We start from the raw sequence: 20880 nt of genomic DNA on the forward strand, positions 1-20880 counted from the left end.
GTTTCTCTTACGAAGTTTGTTGCAAGAGCGAGCAGAAAGGCTCGCCAAGCCGACTACCGGAATGTCCTTTCCACTCTCGTTATCTGCTGAACGTTTCACGCCCTGTCGACTACGAGAACGACGACGTCCTCGCGTCCTTCTGTCAACGTGCGAGAATATCGAGAAAGAAAGAGAGAGAGAGAGAGAGCTCGTAGAATGGATAGAAAGAGAGAGAGAGAGAGAGAGAGAGAGAGTGAGAGAGGGGAGAGTACGGATTAATTCCTTCGTGATTTCTTCGGCACAGAGGAGGATAAGTACTTACGTCGACGGTGCACTTAGGAACGACAGATTCAACGTTAGCCGTGTATAATGTATCTGCTTTAATACGTACGTACGTAAGTAAGAATTTATGTATGTATGTATACATATGTGTGTAAGGTAGATAGGTAGATATATATTCAACGAGGAAGAGGATCGACGAAGAGAACGAGGATAAGGATGATGATGACGATGATGATGACGATGACGAGAACGATGATGATGATGATGATGCTGGTTCACGATGGACTTCGAATTAGACGCGCGAGAGTCTTAGTTTACGACGCAAATACGACGGGTACAAAGTTTCGGGCCACGTCGACGACAAGCTTCGACGTTCTTTGCTTGTCTTTCGACGAGCGAGAGAATTCTTCCGACCGGTTCTATCTCTCTCTCTCTCTCTTTCGAAGCAACGGAGAGATAGAATGAAGAGAAAGAGAAAGAGAGAGAAAGAGAGGTAGTTTCTAAACGAGAAATCACATAGAAAACTCTGGCCTTCGCTTCCATCCATCCATCCATCCATCCATCCATCCATCTATCCGTCCGTCCGTCCGTCTGTCCATCCATCCATCCATCCGTCCATCCATCCATCCGTCCATCCGTTCGTTTGTTCGTTCGTTTCTACTCGAGCGAATGAAATTTCGCTGAACCGATACAATCGCATATTCGGTTTTCAATAACCGAGTGGTCCTTAAATAATCCATCGGAGGCAGTCGCGCGTACACGCTTGCGGTATATGATATTAAAATTGCAAGAGTACCGGCGGCTTTCGATTAAAATTTCGGATACGCAGATCGCGACGAATAAAATGGATATCCCTGGTATAAAGTGGAGTCACGCGTATGCATAGCTACATAGTTAGGTATACACCTTTTCGGTGAGGTGACTCTCTTCTATATGTTAAACTTGCTCCGTTCTTTTTTTACCTCTTTTTTGTTTTGCTTTTTCTATTTTTTTTCTTTGTTTCTTTTTTTTTTATTGTCTTCGTTTTTTCTTTTTTTCTTTTTTCTTTTTTTGCTTCCCTTCCATTTTTATTTTATTTCCGAACTCGGCCCAGGAGTATCGATTCCTACAATCGTGTACGAGAATTCGTTTCGAACTCGCCGAGGACACGTTAGAGCGCCAAGAATTATCCGCGAATCGCGTAAACACGCTCTCGGTGAATGAGCAAGAAAAAAAAACAGATATATATATATATATATGTATGTAGAGGAGAGATAGAAAATGAGAGAGAAAAAGAGAGAGCAAGACGAGGCGTATCCCCCAAGACAGCATCGGCATCGTGGTAGGCCTTGTCTGCTTTCCTCTTGGCGAGTGTATCTTTCTCTCTCTCTCTTTCTCTCTCTTTCTCTCTTTTTCTCTCTTTCTTTTTTTCTCTGGAACCAAAGAGAACGAGGAGGAGAGAAAAAGAGATGCGCGTTTTGGGCCCCGGGCTACAGACGATCCTCGTACACGCACTCACTCACGCACGTTATATACTGAGAAAGAGAGAGAGAGAGAGAGAGAGAGAGAATGGTTTGCGCCCACGCGACGCACTCGCGCTGAGACGACTGGTTTTGGCGGATATAACGGATCGCGTGCGAGCCATCTTCTTGCGTTTTCCCAACTTCATCCTACTCGGAGATCTTCTATCTTTTAGACTTAGACTAGAGAGAGCGAGAGAGACTTCAAAGCAATTTTAGAGACGTACTATCTTTCCCTTTGAATTTGACTACCGTTCGAGGTAAATCTTTTCTATTCGTAAAGTTAATTCGCATTTAAACATTATACGTAGGTATTTTGACCGATCTGTTTAGGGAATAACAGTAGTGAACGACAAGAGAACATCGACGTCGTCATCGTCGTCCTAACCATTAATCCTTCACCACACGCGGCATCATTAATCACGACGCTTTTATCGTTTCCATATCGTTTTTAATACAATATTTTCTCTCCTCATGACCTCGCGAGTCACCCGTTATTCACTCACTCTCTCTCTCTCTCTCTCTCTCTCTTTCTCTTGACTCGATCTATAGACTATCGCTTAATATTACGCTGCATCTGATTAATAAATAAAAAAGAAGAAATCTTGGAGGAAAAAAGAAGAAGAAATATTTGGCCTGAGTGGTGGACGGTAGACGTTATTATCGTCGTGCCGTTGCTATTAATAACACGATCACTATCGCATTCATTTACCAAGTGAGCGGTTTCTTACCCAAGTAAGAAAGAAAGAGAGAGAGAGAGAGAGAGGAGTACTGGCACTAGCTCGCTTTCACGATCAAGGATCCTCCTATAGAATGGTTTTTTTCTTTAAAGAAAAAAGAAAGGGACAGAGAGAAAGAGAGAGGTGATTCGATGTGGGTCATCGAGCTAAAAGGCACCTTGTCCGAAACGTCTTCTCTCGTTCGTTCGTTCGTTCATTTGATCGAGTTTACGGAAAGGTGGAAAAAGTGTCGGGGTCCGTTCATTCGGTCTTTTGCGAAGGAATGCACCGCACGTGCATATGCACACACGAACGGTGCATACGCGGCATACATTAGCATAGCTTTTGCTCGGCACGGGCTGTTTCATAGGTGGTTAGTTGGCACGCGACCGTCAGAGGTCGACGGGATTGCTGCCGAGGCCGAAAGAGGACCCTCTCCGTGACCGTTGAGAAAAAAACAAGGAAGACAAAGAGGAGAGAGAGACAGAGATAGTAGGGAGATAGATTTGGAGCACGCAACGTTTTTTTCTCAACGAAACCAGCTTGTACGTCGAACGGGTGCTCGTTACACGGCCCTGGCCGAGGAAAACGGAAGAGAAGAGAAGAGAAGAGAAGAATCGTCTCTAATGTTATGCGAACTTCTCTCCCCACGTTGTTGAAGGGAGAAAGGGCTGAAGGTTGTTTCACTTTCTCTCTCTCTCTCTCTCTCTCTCTCTCTCTCTCTCGTAGGAAGCCGTTAGCCCACTTGTTCCTTCGTGTATTAATGAGGATGAAAATGAGATGACTACGTTCATTTTAATTTCATCAGGTGCAAGGACGTAGCCCTGTTTACACCTGTCATGTACGCTACAGACACACTTATATTCTCTTCCCTTTTTCTCTCTCTCTCTCTCTCTCTCTCTCTCTCTCTCTCTCTGTCTATCTGTCTATCGAATTTTATTTTCCCATTAGATAAGAAACTCGTAAAGTTTCATAGGAATTCTAAGACGTTCTATTGGAACATTCTAATCGCAGGAAAAAAAAAAATGGAGAAAATTTTCTATGAACCGTTGACATCGTTAAATCAACGAAAAAGAAACGGCTAAAGGAAGGTAGAAGAAACAGTTGCTAGGAGTAACACAGCAGTTGGTTTCTTTGGTTAACAATGTGAGATCTTTCGATCTTTTCTATCGGTCTTTTCATTACGTTTGTTCGAGACATGAGAACGTTCGAGATAGACGAAGAGGAATAAAACTCTTTACGTATGCACGATCATCTCGTGTCTGCGGAAAGAAAATTGAAAGGAAAGGGAAGGAAGGAAGGAAGGAAGGAAGGATAAGGGTGGGGGATGGATGCAGGAAAAAGGGTTAGCCCTAAGGATTGGATCTCGCGAAGCAAAGACGAAGCATCCATCTCTCAGGGGTGTGATCTTTTCTCTCCCTTCTCTTGGACTTTGGGCGAGGGGAGGGGAGGGGGTCACAATGGCTTGCATATATTTTCCCATAGGGATGACACCATACGGATCTATACCTGGTCCTTTAAACGCGCCAAAAAAAAAGAAGAAGATATATATATATATATATAACATATGGAGATGTATGCAAAATCGCACTTACCTGAGGAAGGATATATCCGTCCGAAGCTACCGGAGAGCTACAGGGAGGTTAGCTCTCACCCTTCCTTCTCTTACATAGTGGAGGCATTTATTGTTCCAGATAGGAAGAGAGAAGAAGGGTTGCGTGCACGCTAGCCCACTCTCTCCCACCCCAGTCACCCTTGAATTTGAAATTATGCAACGACCAGGCCAGAAAGAGAGAGAGAGAGAGAGATGAGAGACACGCTCGTACCAGGTATATTCAAATGGGCATATTACCTGAGCTCTTCCTATTCAAACAGCAAAAGTTACCCCTACGAAGGCCCCCTTCCTATCTCCTCCCTGCTGTCTCTCCTCCTTCTTAGTCCTCTCGCTCGCTGATCATTCGAGATTTATAATAAAGCCGCGTTAACCTCTCCTCTCCTCTCTCTCTTTCTTTCTAGTCTCTGGTTGCCACCAGCGAAGAAGAAGAACACTTTGAGAAAGATTCTCACGGTATATCTATCTAGCCTTCTAGTCTCGTAGCTTCCCCTTATTTTACCAACCTGGCTGTTTTGCCTATCGAACGAGTGCCCTTATAGTGCCCGATACGCTCGATGTTAGCGATCATCCTTCGCGATGCTCCCGAAGAGGGTTCAATCGCATCTTCCTCCTAGTCATCATCGAGTATCCCACGATAGAAACCGTTGCTACTAACGGATTTTTCATTCTCGCGAGGACGACCTCGTATCGGACCATTTAAAATCGACGTGTCGCGTTCCTTCCTTCCTTCTTCCGTACATTCGTTAAAATAAGTCAGACTCGTGTTTACCGATCGCACCTGAATTAAACAGAGAGAGAGAGAGAGAAAACTTCCGATCCTACGGTTGGGTCCTACGGTGGGTTAAGGTCATCGTCGTGGAATCAGGAATTAATGCGAAGCGTCGCGGGGATCGGCTACCTAAAGTCACCAGCCGTAATATGCAAATGCTTCAGCAGAAAGAGAGAGAGAGAGAGAGAGAGAGAGCGAGAGAGAGAGAGGGAAAGGAAAGCGAAGGAGGAAGGATCTTTACAACCTTTCTTCTTCTTCTTCTCCTCTTCTGGTTTTTTGCACTCTCTCTCTCTCTCTCTCTCTTTCTCTCTCTTCCTCATTCTCCTTACTAGCCCCGCTTCTTCTTCCGACAGATAAATAATTCATCGAGGCCTGCATGCTTTATGACGATTATGCTAATTCACATGAACCTGTTAGCACTCCCGAATGGATGGGATACGTCGACGGACTAGCAGACGATGATCTGACCACGTCCACCCCCGAGAAATGACCAAGGGCGGACAGGTGCCTTAGATGAATCGGATCGTGCGACCTCCCGAAAAATATGAGAAACCAATGGGACATAATATTTAAATTACCGGACCCACCTTTCGATGGACCTGTACTCGACCTTGGCATAATAACCTTAACAGGTTGTTGCGTTATACTCGTAAAAAGAAGAAGAAGAAAAAAAAAAGGAAAAAAGAAGAAATAAAATGTCATGCTAATACGAAGGGTCCTTTTCGTTTCTTAATTTTTAAAGATGCTTGAATTCCAAATGATGCGTGTCATTGGACGGACAGGAAGTTAGGTTAGGTAAGGTAGGAATATAAGAGAAGAAACATTTCGTTTGGTTCGATTAGAATCGTCATCGTAAACCAGGATCAAGAGATTCGATATTTTTCTACTTCAAACTACCAACCGTTCCGCGTAGGAGGATTCCTCTAAACTCCAGGAATACCAAGAGATATCCCGGAAATGTTCGGTGTGACGTTCGTGCCTCCGACCGCGCGCAGTCTCTTATCGCTTCTTCTTCTTCTTCTTCTTTTACTTTTCTTCCTCCTCCCTCAACCGGACTCTGCGTTATTAGCATTGCCAGTTATCCGGGACTATCTAATAAATTGTTTACGAAAGGGCGTGAGTGCGTACCACTGTGCACGCGTCTTTCTCTGTGTGCATGTGTGTGCGCTCGCATGTGTATAAGCATTTACTGTTAGAGACACCTCGTCTATTCGAACGAGAAAGTATTCGCGCGTGGCAGCTTCCGTACAAGTTTGTACATTTCGAAATTTGCATCCAAAGATCTTTTCTTAGGATAAAGAAATCCATGGTGGCATTTAATCGATTAAAACACAAAGGTTAGGACACCCTAGTTTCTGATCTCTTTCAATTTTCTTGAACATTTACTAACAATTGTAAAATAGAATCGATCTATACGACGTGGATACACACGCTCTTACGTAGGTAAAAACTATGTATGTACATACAGAAAGAAAGAGAGAGAGAGAGAGAGAGAGGAATAAAAGGACATGGATGAAGAGGACAACGATGTCGCGTCAATGGCACTTCCTCCAGGTGCGGGTGACAGGCTTGGTGCAGACCTGTTCCTACCAGGAGGTGTCTCCTTCCAACTATTACCAAGTATTTTACAATACCTCGATACTCGAGTCCTGAAAGCGTGCTACCCGATCGCGTTCCTACACACACACACACACACACACGTATATATATACAGTATATTTTCACCTCTCGAAATCTGTCCCTCCCGTCTTACTCAATCGAGTAACCCCCAAAGCAAGGAAAATCTCCGCGCATTGCTCTTGGGAGAGTGAGGCGCGAAATCGATATAACAGGTAGAGCAGGTAGTTGCCTTGGGAGGGAGGGTGCCTCAACGTGCAACTAGACGGTTCGCACCGTGCATTTCCTGTCGCCTCGGCTTTTTCCTAAGAGACCCTAAGGAAGACTTAGCAGCACATCAGCACGTGGTTAGAGCGAGCCACCGACACTCCCGAAAAAGATCTTACGAGAAGCATCCAGCGAATGCGGACCGAGTTAATGTGTTTCTTTTATTATGCGAGGCAATTCGAGCCGAGTTTTGAACGCTGCTACCATGCTACATCCCTCTCCCTCTCTCTCCCTCTCTCTCTCTCTCTTTCGCGTACGCACATATACACATACATTCACTCACTCTTTCTCTGCCGGCCCGGAACCGTTTAGGGAAATTTTCTTCCACTGTTATTCAAACGAGGCACCAACCGAAAAACCGTGCCCTGTCTCTCTCTCTCTTTTTCTCTTTTACGCTTAACCGTATGCATATCGATCATTCTTCGATCGAATGAATGCTAGAACAACCCCCTGCTCTTTTTCTTCGACGACCATCGCTCGACCTGCGTCAACGGTTTTTTTCCTTATCCTCAACGGCTCCTGCAAGTAACGGAGGTATTGAGAGAGAGAGAGAGAGAGAGAGAGAAAGAGTCCATTCTTTCCTAAAAATATTAACTCGAAAATTTCGTTCTCTTTGTTCTTATACAAAAGTCAAGGGAACTTCATTAAAGATAGTGAGTTTTGCCGATGGCGTCAAACGAACGATATTCATCGGCGTTCGTTTCTGTTCGCGTGCAAACACAAGGAGTTTATCGTCTATGAGCGCGTGGGCGAGGAGAGTTCACCGCCAGACTTTCCTACTATTTGTGTTTGCCAAGTAAATTACAATAATCGAATAAACCGCTAATTCACCCTCTCTCGTTTCACCCTCGGCAACCTTAACCTTTAACCTCCTTTCCTTTCTCTCTCTCTCTCTCTCTCTCTCTCTCTGCTTCGTTGCAAAACTTTCCCGCAGAAATTCGTGTAGTCACGTTGCCTGGAAAATAATGTTGCGTAAGGAAGAGGAATAAGGAAAGAAGAAGAAGAAGAAGAAGAAGAAAAAACCAAAGAAAAGAGGAAAAAGTAGAGAAAAGCATGTCACCTCTGCCCAAGAGTCAGTCGGATAGATCGTGCTCATTAGTGGTTCGTAACTTATGAAGAACTGGTATGAGATTATGAGGCCGCGAGTCCATGTAATATTGCGCGATATCCATGTGCGTTTAATCGCGCGTTCCGTCCGCGTAATCCGATATTAGATATACGATCGAACGGCTTAAGTAGCTATCCGGAAAGAAAAAAAAGCTTCGTTCTAGTGGAATGTCACCTGTTTCAACGTATTAACGCGTTGGCATTATATATCCCGGCCGCTTTCGTTGCCAAGAATCGAGGATAAAATTTTAACTATCAGGCTCTGTGTGTCAGGCTCGAATAGGGATATAAGGTGCAAAAGAGAAAGAAAAAAGACATAGTAATGAAGAAAGATTCGTCGTGGAAAAGTCGATTATCTGGATTCACTTAAGATGGATAACTATACGGTGCTAATAATTTCTTTCGATTACGAAAGCCGATCGATAGAAGAGAGAAAAATATCGGTAGTGTCGGTAGGCCTACGACATTCTTCCTCGCGATCCATGTCCCGCAGCATCCGCGAGCGGATCGTCGTTGGCGATCGCAAAGAAAACATTCTTCGGCTGCCTCTTACGCGGCTCGTTCTTCGATTCGAAAGGAGTGGGACTCAGACAGGGAGACTGGTTTTCTACTGTCGAGTTACAAAACCCAGTCTACGGATATCTAAAAGTCTAGCTACGAGACAACCGTTTCGATCTTCTTGGTAAGCGTTAAATCGATCGAGTCTATCTCTTGCTGGCAAGAAAGAAAGAGAGAGAGAGAGAGAGAGACCCGTAATATTTCAAGGATCAGTTTTTCGAGGACCGACTCTTATTTTGCCTCTTCGAGGTTTTAAAGAAAAGAAGACATGTTTGTAGAACGTAGAAGAAACTTAGAAGAACTCTTACGTTTAGGCAAGACGAATAGAGGAGGTGAAAGAAGAGAGGAGAAAGCCTGGAAGGAAGAAGGTCGGGGACCAGACGAAGATCGGAGTCGGCAACGAGGATACTCGAGGCACAAAAGCCCGACGAACAGCCGCCATTACCTCAGAGATTCGTTTCAACTTCCAAGTATTCCTTATTTGTTTGCCCTTTCCCGCGGACTAACGCTTACGTCGATCGTCTATTTTCTTTCACGTTCTTCTCGCGTGCATTCCTTTTTAACATGGACGTAGAAATTTCGAAGAGAGGGAGAGAGAGGGAAGGATGAGGGGAGTGAGGCCGGACAGCCAAGTACCAGGAACCTCGAACGTTATTATCTAGCTAACGGACACGAGTCAAGGATGTTTGCTAACGAGACTACATAAAAGGGATGGACTTTTGCATTAGACTTTTGGAAAGTGGATCGTGGTAAACCTTTATGATATTTTTCTCCCTTCTTGGGATCTAACGTCGTGTAAGAGATAGAGACAGATTGAGGATGAGTTTTCGAGGAGCTGCTGCGAAATAGCGTCGTGGAATGCCCGCGGCTAGAGGCGAGAGAGTCGGGTCCCGGTCCCGGTTCCCGGAGTACTGGCGACTGGCGATTATAAAGAGGAGTAAAAAAAGGAAGAAGAAGGTACGAAGGGAACGAGAAGGACGGAGTTATCGGCTGGGACAGGAGAAGACGTAGAAAGCGCACGCGAGAGAGAGAAAGAGAGATAGAGAGAGAGAGAGAGAGAGAGAGCTACGGGTATAGGCATCGTCGTTGGCTGCGTTTAAAAAACCAGTTGTACGAGAGAGCCGACAGCGACGGCGCGTTCGGACCGAAGAACACACCAGCTCCAACTAAGAAGAAGTAAGAAGGAGTGTATATGTGTGTGTGTGTGTGTGTGTGTGAGAGAGAGGGAGAGAGAGAGAGAGAGATGCGCGTGGGCCGCACGAGTCCTCTCGCGGGGCCTCTTTCGGAGCCCTTTCTCGAGCCTCCAGCTCGATTCCACGAATTTTTTCGAAGCAACGCGACGCTGACGGAAGATCCAATGCCGTGTAAATTTTCAAACGTCGCGTCTATTCCAGAGAGAGAGAGAGAGAGAGAGAGAGAGAGAGAGATCCGGTGGAACGTCCGAAATACTACGACAAAGAGAGAAAAAGAATAAGAAGAAAGACGCAGTGATGGTGGTGGTAGTGGTGCTGTGGTGACGGTGTTGCAAAGATGCAACCAAAATTATGCAAATACGATGCAAATCTCAGAGTGCCGTGACGCTAATCCGCGTCACAATATTGGAGGTAATTGGCCGAGAGAGGTGGTAGCGGCTTTCTTTCTTTCGACCTCTATGAAATAGGTCCCTCAACCTCCATCTCGAACCCGATTGAAGTAGATACGCCGAACCCCGGAAGTCACTAACCTCTTTTTGTTTTCTTTCCTTCTCGCGGAATAGATTTCACGGTGTTAAGAACCGAACGTAGAGGTTTTACGTACCTCCTTATTTCCGTTTTTCTTCCATAAAAGAGAGAGAGAGAGAGAAAAAAATTAGCTATTTGAATAATCGTTATAGGAATTGATGGGGACACTCTTAGTTTTGAACGCGACGAATTATTTCCTTGCATATTATCTTCGTCTTATTCCAACAAGTGGATGATACAAGTCGACGATTAACAAGTCGGTCTATATCTCATAAGGATCGTCGCGTTCTTATCGATCCTTGCACGTTCGGTAGAAGCCAGCCACCCGTACTCCCGTGTTCGCTCGGCAAGGGCACAAAGAAAGGGCGAAAGCGAAGGCGAGCAAGAGAGCGGGTTCATTCATGCGACTTCTCGCAACGTGCCCGAGGAAGAATTATCTTGGCCCGTTCGTTATCTGTTCTTACTCTCTATCGTACATACATACATATACGTGCGCGTGCGTATCCAAGGTTTAAGGTAGTCACGAAGCCGAAAGAGAGCTTTTTCCGCGCGTGTCCGCCCTAAGGAGAATTTCGAGCGAGTTGTCCGAGGAAGGGTTGGTTGATGAATGACGCTAGCTCGTACACGGCCACGGGTAAAGTTATCTGGGTAATCTAAGGAGGCGAGCTCCCACTGTCTTACGGCGGCTTTTATTATGGTGTGTTCCTCTCTACTTGGCAAGGGCGAGGTCAGCGCGCCAGCGTGTTGCGCCGTGGCATGGAAACGAGACTGGGTCAGACCCGGTTGCATCAGAGATAGAGAGGAGATCCTCCGAGAGGGCCTCCTCCACCTCGTCCTCATCCTCCTGCTTCTACTCCTACTCCCGACTAACTCCTCCTTCGGCTCTGACGTGTCCGCGAGAGGGGGATACCTTTACTGCCCAACATTCCGAGTCCTTGACCCACTACTAGGCGCGTGTATTAGCGTATGTCTCTCCTCCGAACACCTGCCGGCAACTCTGACTCGATAATCACACTTTACTTTTACGACCTTTACGTCTCTATACTCGACTCGATTTAATTTTTTCCTCTATGATTCGATCTATCAGCGACATCTCCTCGTAACAAACCGAAAGATCCTTCCAGGTGGTGACAGAATAGGTATTCGCACGCGCGATCCACGAACCTGGATCATCCATCCTCATCCTCTTTTTATCCCCCTTTCGAAACTCTGCCGGTAAGTTCTAGAAGGAACCTCGCGAAAAAAGGGGCCCCCTTCTTCGACCCTTTCTTCTTTCTCTTACCTTCTCTCCTCTTCACGTACCTGCTTACCGACGGTGAATTTTTACTCGATTAGTATCCCCGACAAGAATCTTCTTTGCATGTGATTCCGCTTGTCAAACGACTTTTCGAAAGGTCAGACGGCTTTTTCGCCACCCGTTAATCCATCGCTACGACGACGACGGCGACGGCGACGACGACGACGACGACGACGACGACGACGATCAAAAAGTATGATACTCGAATCGAGATTTTAAGACGATTATACGAGCTCGATGTTTCGACCTACTCGACCGGTTCATTAGAGACGCTTTTCGAAGGACTAGAGAGAGAGAGAGAGAGAAAGGGAATAAAGGGACATGAAAGAAACAAAAATAATAATTGAGAAGGAGGATTCGCAATTTCGAATCCTTTTGTAGGACGGAAGGAAAATGGGCAAGGGGAAAATGAAAAGAAGAGGGATTTGTCCTCTTCGGGCACGTGCCCGGACGCTAGATAAAGATCTTACTTTTTCCTTGGAAATTTTCCTCCTTTTCAAGTATCTACGATTTTAGAGAATCTTTCTGCGGAGTATTCTGTCACCACCTTTATTCCTGTTACATAAGAGAAAGACAGAGAGAGAGAGAGAGAGAGAGAGAGAGAGAGAGAGAGAAAGGGAAAGAGTGGTTTGTTGGGACAAAATGTTCTGGGTCGAAGAACGACGACTAGTAGAGAGATATAAAATTTCCATAACTGCAGTTAGACGAAAAAAGAATGTGGGAGAAAAGGAATGATAGTGGGAGAGAAGTTGGAGTGGTGGGAGAGAGCAAGAGAATCATCGATGAAGTAGACCGGTCGAGCGATTTGGTTTTGGGTCCTTTTGGAACGGCCTTGTTGACGATGACATCATACGCAAAGGGAAAGAGGGGGAACGTAAAGAGGCAGATAGATAGATAGAAAGGAAAGAAAAAGAGAGAACGATATCGAGCTCTTTCGGTTATTCGCATGGTTCTCGTTTTCTCGAGGAGTTCTCGAGGATGCGAAGGCGGACAAAAAAGGTGCTGCGTAACGGGTGGAGTTACACGGATACGTGCGCTTACATACAAGGAGCTCTCTCGCTCGACGAGGAAAAAAGAAAAAAAAAAGAAAAGGAAAAGAAAAAAAAAAGAAAAAGGTAACTTGAAGAAAAAGAAGACGAGGAAAATCCCTCGAGGACTTCTCCCTCTCTCTCTCTCTCTCTCTCTCGTTGAATCGCTCGAGTCAGCGGAATCATCTGGAAAAAGGGTTATTATAATTTCGACTTGTAAGCGTTCGTGCGTGAAAACGAAGAGGAATAATAAGAATGAGTATCTCGCTCGATAACTCTCTCAACAGAGAAAGAGAGATAAACGATGTACACTCTCTCTCTCTCTCTCTCTCTTTCTTTCGTGTATAGTATACGTTTACTATACGGTGTTCTCGACGCGCCATTCACCGGACCACTATGAATGAACAACCACGGACGAACGCACGATGGCAACTTTATACGCGGCCCGGAGAACGGCCCGACTCTCCTCCGACGGCGGTGAGAAGAAAGAGACGAAGGAGGAGGAGGAGGTGGAGGAGGAGGTGGAGAAGAAGAAGGAGAAGAAGAAGAAGGAGGAGGAGAAGGAGAGAAAGGCGAGACGGTGCCACGAGAGTACCTACGCCTAAACGTATGCACGTCGAGCGGTTTCGCATTGTATTATTATTATTCAATAGCGATAGAGTAATTGATCTTGGAACACACACGCGCATTTTATAAGAGGGTTGCTCAAACGCGTTAGTTCTCTCTCTCTCTCTCTCTCTCTCTTTCTCTCACGCTCTTTCGATCTTCTCTTTCTCATGGGATATCTTACGAGAATCTGGAAAGAAAGGTAGAGAGAAAAGAAAAAAAAAAAAAAGAAAGAATATATATATTTGTGTGTGCGCGGATTCATTTTTCTTTTTTTTTTAAAGCGTTGAACGATTGTAAATCGAAGATGTCGCGATAAGGAACGGAAAGACTTTGTCGTCCCTTGCGGAATCGCGAATACTCTCTATGAAATAGAAGAAAAAGAGAGAGAGAGGGGGGTTGTGGTAGGATATAGTAAAAAACTCGTTCCCGCAGAGAAATCGCAAAATCGCGACAAATATTTCCGGCGCGTGAAACAAAGTCTTTGCGATAGAATTTCGAAGGGAGGAAAGAGGAGGGATCGAAGTCGCGTATATTATGGCGCATTTGTCAGGGCGCGCCAGCCAACTCTTCCTCCTCCTCCTCCTCCTCCACGTTTCTACTCCTTCTCCTCTCTCTTTCTCGTGCATCCTTCCCCGTAAGTATAATTCTCGACGCCCTGTTTGTATGCACATGTAAATGCAGGGGTATTGTGTTTGCCGATGCCACGGTGGCTCTCTCTCTCTCTCTCTCTCTTTCTCTCTTAACCCCTTTCGCGCCTCTCTACCTCTTTCTATTCCTCCATTCGAAGACAACTCGAATCGGCAACTAGCCGAGGAGTGGTTACCGTCTTACGGCATTACTACTCCCTTACAAGCAGTCTCTCGTCCTCGCGAATTAACGTCGTTATATCGGTTGGAATAGAGATTTCCATCGTGTCGGACTAGGGAAAGGAAATCGAAGAGAAAATTTCAAGAGAGAGAGAGAGAGAGAAACTTCTCGAAATTTTGCCGAGCACCGAAGGTGATCGCGTTTCCCTCGAGGCGTAAACCATTACGATCACGAAAGCGATTCCTCTCATGGAATGAGTTTTCGAATGTGGTACGTTTACCGTAGCACACTATTACTACTACTATTACTACTACGTAAGACATATGTTAAGTATGTAACTATATGACGATGTCTCTTTAAAGTAAAACTCGTTCGATTCTCTTTTATCGATTGACGTATCGAAATGGATTAGCATTTACGTAAAAGATTATGCATTACCTTAGGAAAGTTTTACCGAACGATCGATTGTAAATCACACTCATATCTTTCTAGCGGGAGGAGTTACGACGATAAGGATATATATATATATATATATATATATATATATTATCGTCAGTTCGCCGGTTTTCTACGAGAAAGATAAGCGAATCGATGGAAACAACAACAGAAAAACAAAGTAAAATAAAATAATAAATAAAATAAGGAAAAAAAAGAGGCACCCAAGACGTAAGGGGGGAAAAGAAGAAAAATCGTATCGCTGAGATAAAGATTGAAACGTGCGGAGAGGATATATACCTACTTGAAGGAGGAGGCAAGTATTTGGTAGCGCGTGTAAATATCAAGATGGATCGAATTCTTCGTAACGACATTGCCGTGCCGGCACGAAGGAGTATTTCTCTCTTTCTCTCTCTCTCTCAATCTTTCTCTTCTCTTGCTCCTCGCGAAGCAAAGTTAACGCCGGTCGGCGAACGATCTCGTCGGGGGCCCCCGACGCAGGAAGAATGCCGTGCGTTAAAATGCCTACGCGCTCGTGTGCTTCGAATCGTGTGTGCCAGGGCCCTTTCTCTCTCTCTCTCTCTCTCTCTCTCTCTCTTGCTCTTCTCTGAACGCTCGTGTGCCTCGGGCCCTCCTCGGGCATCACCTGTCTTCCCTCCCTTTCCTCTCGCATCCCCTAGCCCTCTCCTATCCTTCCCAAATTCTTCCTCCTCTACACCCCTTTCACCCGTCGAGAGTCTTTCTCAAAAAAGACAGTCAAGTAGCCGTTGTACCAGCCACGGTCTCTCTCTTCTCTTCTAGCGGATCGTACAACTCCGATTGACGATTCGACTTTCATCCTCGACGAATTCTCTCTCTCTCTCTCTCTCTTTACTTTGACATTTTATGTTCGTTTAAACGTCGAAACAGATCGTTAACCGTGCCAAGAAATATCGAAACTTACGGGAGTAAAAAATTTTTACGGAGAAATATTTATAAACGAGCGGTTACGCGTTGCTCGATATTCAATGATCTAAGTAAATTACTTAGGTAAGTATATTTTAGTAACCGGTATACATCTATCCTTAAGTATCTATTCGTTTAATGGATTTACCGAAACGACGACGTTCGGTAGATACGCGAAAAGGAAAATTAACCGTTGCGGATTGATTTCGATTGGAGGAATACGCGCGGGTGGCCCTTCGAGCGTTCTACCGTTAAATCTCTTCGCGCACGCCGTCATCATCGTTTTTCCTCGGTAAGATTCACTCGAGGCGGCCTCGCGGAAACGCTCGGCGATTTTGAGTTCGCGGAAAAGGCGTGTTCTCCTCGCGTGAGGACGGCAAATGGCAACCCGACGAAATTGCAACGTTAAACTTGCCTCTACTCTTTATCCCTCTCTCTCTCTCGATCATTTTCTCGCTCTTCGTCTCCATTGGCCCTTTGCATGCTCTTGACAATTGTCGGCAGACGCAACTCAGACGCAGTCAGTCGAGTGAAAGAGAGAAAGAGAGATATATACATACATATATATATATATATATACATATATATATATGTATATATATATACGTATCTCTTGGAATTTCTTTGAAATTTCTATGATTTCGTGTTTAAACGTGCTAAAAGGGAGAGAAAGGGATGGATAAATGGATTCTCTATTTCGTCGTCTCAAACTATCGCGTGCCTACCGTGTTGTACGTAAAAGGTCGGACGACCGCGGGACGGGAGCGGACGCGTGCTTGCGTTTACGGGCGGTTGCGGTTTCGTGGTTTCTGTGGGCAGCTCGATCGTTTCCACGGCTCGTTCTTAAGAAAGACAGAGAGAGAGAGGGAGAGAGAAACGATCCAAAACGCTTATTGCTTTATGCGAAAGGATGCGTGTACGTTCGGCGACGCGTACGAGCATGATTAGCGGTTCATCGTTGTCGCCGTGAAAAGAGAAGCCACGGAAATCATTTCGCACGGGGAACGATATTTGCGGTTTGCCAAACTCTTTGCTAGGCTCTCCTGCTTTTTTATGTGTCTTACTCACGTTTAAAGGGGCGGGGGGAGGGGAAGAGAGAGAGAGAGAGAGAGAGAGAGAGAGAGAGAGAGCATCGACGCATTCGCGTTTTCGAGAGCGTGCTCGTCGTTGTCAAAAGAGAGCTCACTTAATTTGTTTCCTTCGACTATGCACGCGATCCTAATATCCTTCCACTTTCCGCATCTCCTTCTGAAACTGCAGTTAGTTCACTTAAAAAGGTAAACGTGGCCCACAGGGCACTCTTTCCCTTCGTCTCCCTGTCTAGCCGAAACTAGTTGATTGGCTATCCGCAAATTCCCAAATGTTTTTTCTTTCTTTTCTTTTCTTTTTTTCGTTTCTCTCTTCGAGGCAATATGATTTACAAAAAGCCAAAGGAAGAAAGAAGAAAAGAGTAAAGATTTTATTTTCTTGTTCTTTTTTCTTTTTTTTTTATGTTTTTTCTTTTCCTTTTTATTTATATGCAAGAGGAAAGACACTGGGAAAACTTTAGAAGGACGTATTTCGAGAAGAGTATCGCGAAAGAGGTAAAAGAGAAGAAGCAAAGAGACTCCCCATCGCGAACAGTGGCGCGAGTTATCCCTCTAGGACGTAATTCACGTCCGATCGTTCGCATTGTCCTCCGCGAGAGGACTCCTTCCTCTTCTTTCGGAGGAGAACTAAGGAGCCTGCCCAGCGAGAGAGAAGTCTCCTATCTCTCTCTTTCTCTCTTTCTCTTCCTCTCTTTCTCGGCGAACCTTTGAGCTCCCGCATTCTGCGTAGCGTCACTTTATAATATTTACAGCCCTCCACCAAATTCCTTCCGCCGCCGTTTTATCTTGGCTGGCCCGTTGAGGGGCCGGCTTTTGCTCTCTCTCTCTCTCTCTCTCTCCCTCTCTCTCCTTTTCTTCTGGCAGAGTTAGAGGGCTCGAGAGTGGAGCAAAAAATAAAGGGAAAAAGAAGGGAAAAGGGCAAGAAAAGGAAAAGAAAGGAGAAGAGAGAAGACTATAGAAGAGGGCCAGTCCGATGGTGTGCACGCGTGTCTTCTATTTGTTAGGAAGATGCCCTCCTCTGGCATCCTTTGCCTCCTAGCCGCGATCCTCTCTCCTCTCTTATAAGTCCTCGATGGGGGCCCCCCAATCGGACACATGAAAGGCAAAAAACCGAAAGTTGTCGTTGATCTAGTGCTCGGTCGGCCATTTAACTAGGGCCCGATACCTTCGGATAAGGGCTCCTGCAAGCCCATCGACGTTTTCGACTCGACGAAACCGCCGTCATCTATTATATCCAGTGTGTAGCAGAGTCCAAGACCACTAAAACCCGTTCTCTTTATTCCTTCTCCGCCTTTCCACGATTCCTACATTTTTTTCGTTAGACTTTCTTTCTCCTCGCACATCTTTTTCTCTTTATCCCATCCCCGTGGGGTGTGGGTAGCAACGAAAGTGGTGAGCCTCCCCCTCTCTCTTTGTGGCCCAAGAATCGAATTCTTTTTCGGCTATGAGAGAACGAACGATCGACATAGAGAGAGAGAGAGAGAGAGAGAGAGAGGAGAGAAAAAGAAAAAGTAATCTTTTTCGCAAAATCTTTCTTTCAGTGGAAAAACGTGCGTGTACGGTAGTAGATGCGCCTACATCGTATTCTCCGGTGAAGTCTTTGAAATGGGTTGGCAGTCAGCCGAGATTCAAAAGGCTCGTGTTGCAACGTTCTTCCGTCCAAGGTTTTTCGCGGTCCGCAAAGAGCAGTGTGTTCTCGACGACAACGGCATATAGGAGGCGTCCCGTAGGCGTCGAGCGTTAAACGCATTCCACCTTAGAGGTTACACGTTGTGAAATCATTTAGCGAGAAACTCATGCCGCGTCTCGTTAGCCGCGATTTTATCGTCCTTGCGTCAAGTTCACTAGCGAATAAGTAATAACTCGTCGTTGATGCATCTATCACCGTTTTATTTCATACAAATTGAGGAAATCGTGGACATTTCCGGAAAACTTTACCAAAACTAAAGAGCAAAAGACGATTCTCGAGAAGAATGAAACGTCGTACACGTGCACCAAGGCTGATTCTATACTTGGAATGTCAGTCAAATGAAAGAGAGAGAGAGAGAGAGAGAGAGAAAAGTGATGTCTCGCAAATATTTTTGCAAGACAGCGACGAAGAAGACTAAAAGACTCAGACGAGGAGGCACGTCGGACCGAACGAGGTCGACCGTACGAGAGCTCCGGGGGAAAGTTCAATTTATGGCTCGGTTTAGGAAGAACGACCTGTTTCTAAATTCAAGCGAGTCGCGATAATCGCTATTAACATGGACGAAAGGTCGCTTGAGCGCTGGCGAGAATTTTAGGCCTACTTGCATCGGTGGTATCGTTCTCCTTTATTCTCTTGGAAATCTTTTACAATTTTTCTCTCCCTCTTTCTTTCTATCTGTCTCTACATTGTCTTTTCTTCTTCTTTTTTTTTTTTTCTTTATTTGCCATTCAGTTAAAAGAAAGAGACTTTTCGCGACAACTCGTATAAACAGCAGTACGCCGGATTCGAGCCGATTCCTGTCCCACTAAGCCATTTTCTTTTCCACTTTCGAGACCGATCGCGAGCAGCGTACAATCTATACGTTACGGTGTCGTTTCTATCCGCTCGTTTAACAGGCTCCGTGGAAACGTCTAAGGAGCAACGTCGAAGCCAACCAAACGACTTCTACTTATTGCGTAATTTTCTTGCGACGAAGGCGAGCAAGATCGCCAGCTAGACCATTTATATATATATATATTTATATATATATAAATATATATATATATATATATATATATATATATGTTTTGTACATGCGTCCAACGTAAAACGTACGCACGCAGTTACGTACGCAACTATTTTTTTTCTTTTCGCTTGCGAGTCTACATTTTTTTCTCTTATTTTTTTTCCTTTTTTTTTTTTTCCTTTTGCAAGCTTTCGCGAGAATATCGCAGATTTCGCTGATGTATGGAATTTTCCTACGATTCCTCCTACAATTTCCCCTCCATCTTCTTCTTCTTTACTTCTTCCTCTTATACTTCAGTCTCGTCGAAGAGAGAAAAAGAGACTCCCATGTTTGCGACTACGCCGAAAGCGGCGTTATTTGCGGCTTATTTACGGACACGCTCGACCCGGCAAACACGTTCGACCGCGAGAACGAGGAATAGTTGTCTGACATTTAGAGAAACGCCAGGGCCGAGATATGATCTCTCTCTCTCTCTCTCTCTCATTCGTTTTCCCTCTTTCTCCTATTCTCAACGAGGCTGCCAAGTCGACAGGATGAATTCTTAGGAGTCTCTTCTTCTTCTTCATCATCGTCTTCATCTTCTTCTCGAGAACGTACGCGTTGAACTCGCTGAAACGCATCGGACGAAGAAGCAGCAACAACGTTTCATGTTAAAAGCGCTCGTATATGTATGCAGGCATGCTCTCTCTCTCTCTCTCTCTCTCTCTCTTTCTCGCGTGCGTTCTCTCGTCGTAAAACTTACTACCGATAGACAAGGTTAAGTCTAAGGCTACGACATGCGCATACGAGCGCGAGCACTAACATGCTGCAATTTATATTACCTCCATCGTTTTTCCCGACTTTCTGGCGTATCATTCTAACAACGCCGAACCGACCGGCGTAAATTATCGCACGAGGTGAACGAGAGTAGGCAGCGGCTACTCGGTTGCCGATCGAGATAACGGGATTACTCGACAATCCTTTCCTTCTTACTACTCAAAAGGCCACGCCAAAGTGGTCCTCAAGGACGAATCATCTATTCGCGTTCATTCAACGGGGGTTGAAGAAAGCGCATTACAACACCCTCGACGCTTTACATTTTATCTCTTCTTTCTTTCCCTTTATCTCTCTCTCTCTCTCTCTCTCGCTCTGTTTAACGTTCAGCTCGCATTATCGTCATAGATTAAAACAAACGATCATTAAAATTCGTGTTCGACCTTTTCGATCGTCCGATCGAAATCGCAAACCTTTTAACAACTTGGGAGCGGCTCTGTAACCAAGAAAACTGGTCTCCGGAGATAGAGTTCATCCTTAACGAGATACATCGTTCAGTTTCATATTCGGATGCTACCGAAACTCAAAATCGAATTACGTGTGAATACATGTGTGTGTATATATATATATATATACATATGTATGTATATATACACGTGTATCTTTAGAACGGTTCGCTTAGCGAAACTGGAGAAACAGTTAGCGGACCTTTAAACGCGATCGCCTCGTTAACGCTCGCCTCATATTATCTCCGATGGCCATCGACGATCGTTTTAATTATAGCGTGATCGAACGTTCCTTTAACGGAGACCGTATCTAGCGAGATACTTTCAAAATTCCTAGAGACATGCCTACAGAAAGAAAGAGAGAAAGAGAACAAATTCTATTATGTATATATATATATATGTATATATATAGAAAGAGAGAGAGAGCTAGTCGGCATGATGTCAGCTCGCATTAATAAAACAAACATAATGTTAGCGTTAATATTCGATTCTTTTCCTTACCTGTACACACATATATATATATATATATATATATATATATATATATATATATATACATATGTATGTATGTATGTATGCATTT

The 20880-nt window shown here is 44.9% G+C and overlaps 1 long non-coding RNA gene across 1 annotated transcript in view; it reads right to left on the minus strand.

Moving 5' to 3' along the window:
• LOC124432547 overlaps positions 1-20880 on the minus strand; it is a 57571-nt gene that overhangs the window by 35845 nt on the left and 846 nt on the right. The gene's annotated exons all lie outside the window — the stretch shown is intronic.

Source organism: Vespa crabro, chromosome 25, assembly GCF_910589235.1.
Source record: "Vespa crabro chromosome 25, iyVesCrab1.2, whole genome shotgun sequence".
NCBI lineage: Eukaryota > Metazoa > Arthropoda > Insecta > Hymenoptera > Vespidae > Vespa > Vespa crabro.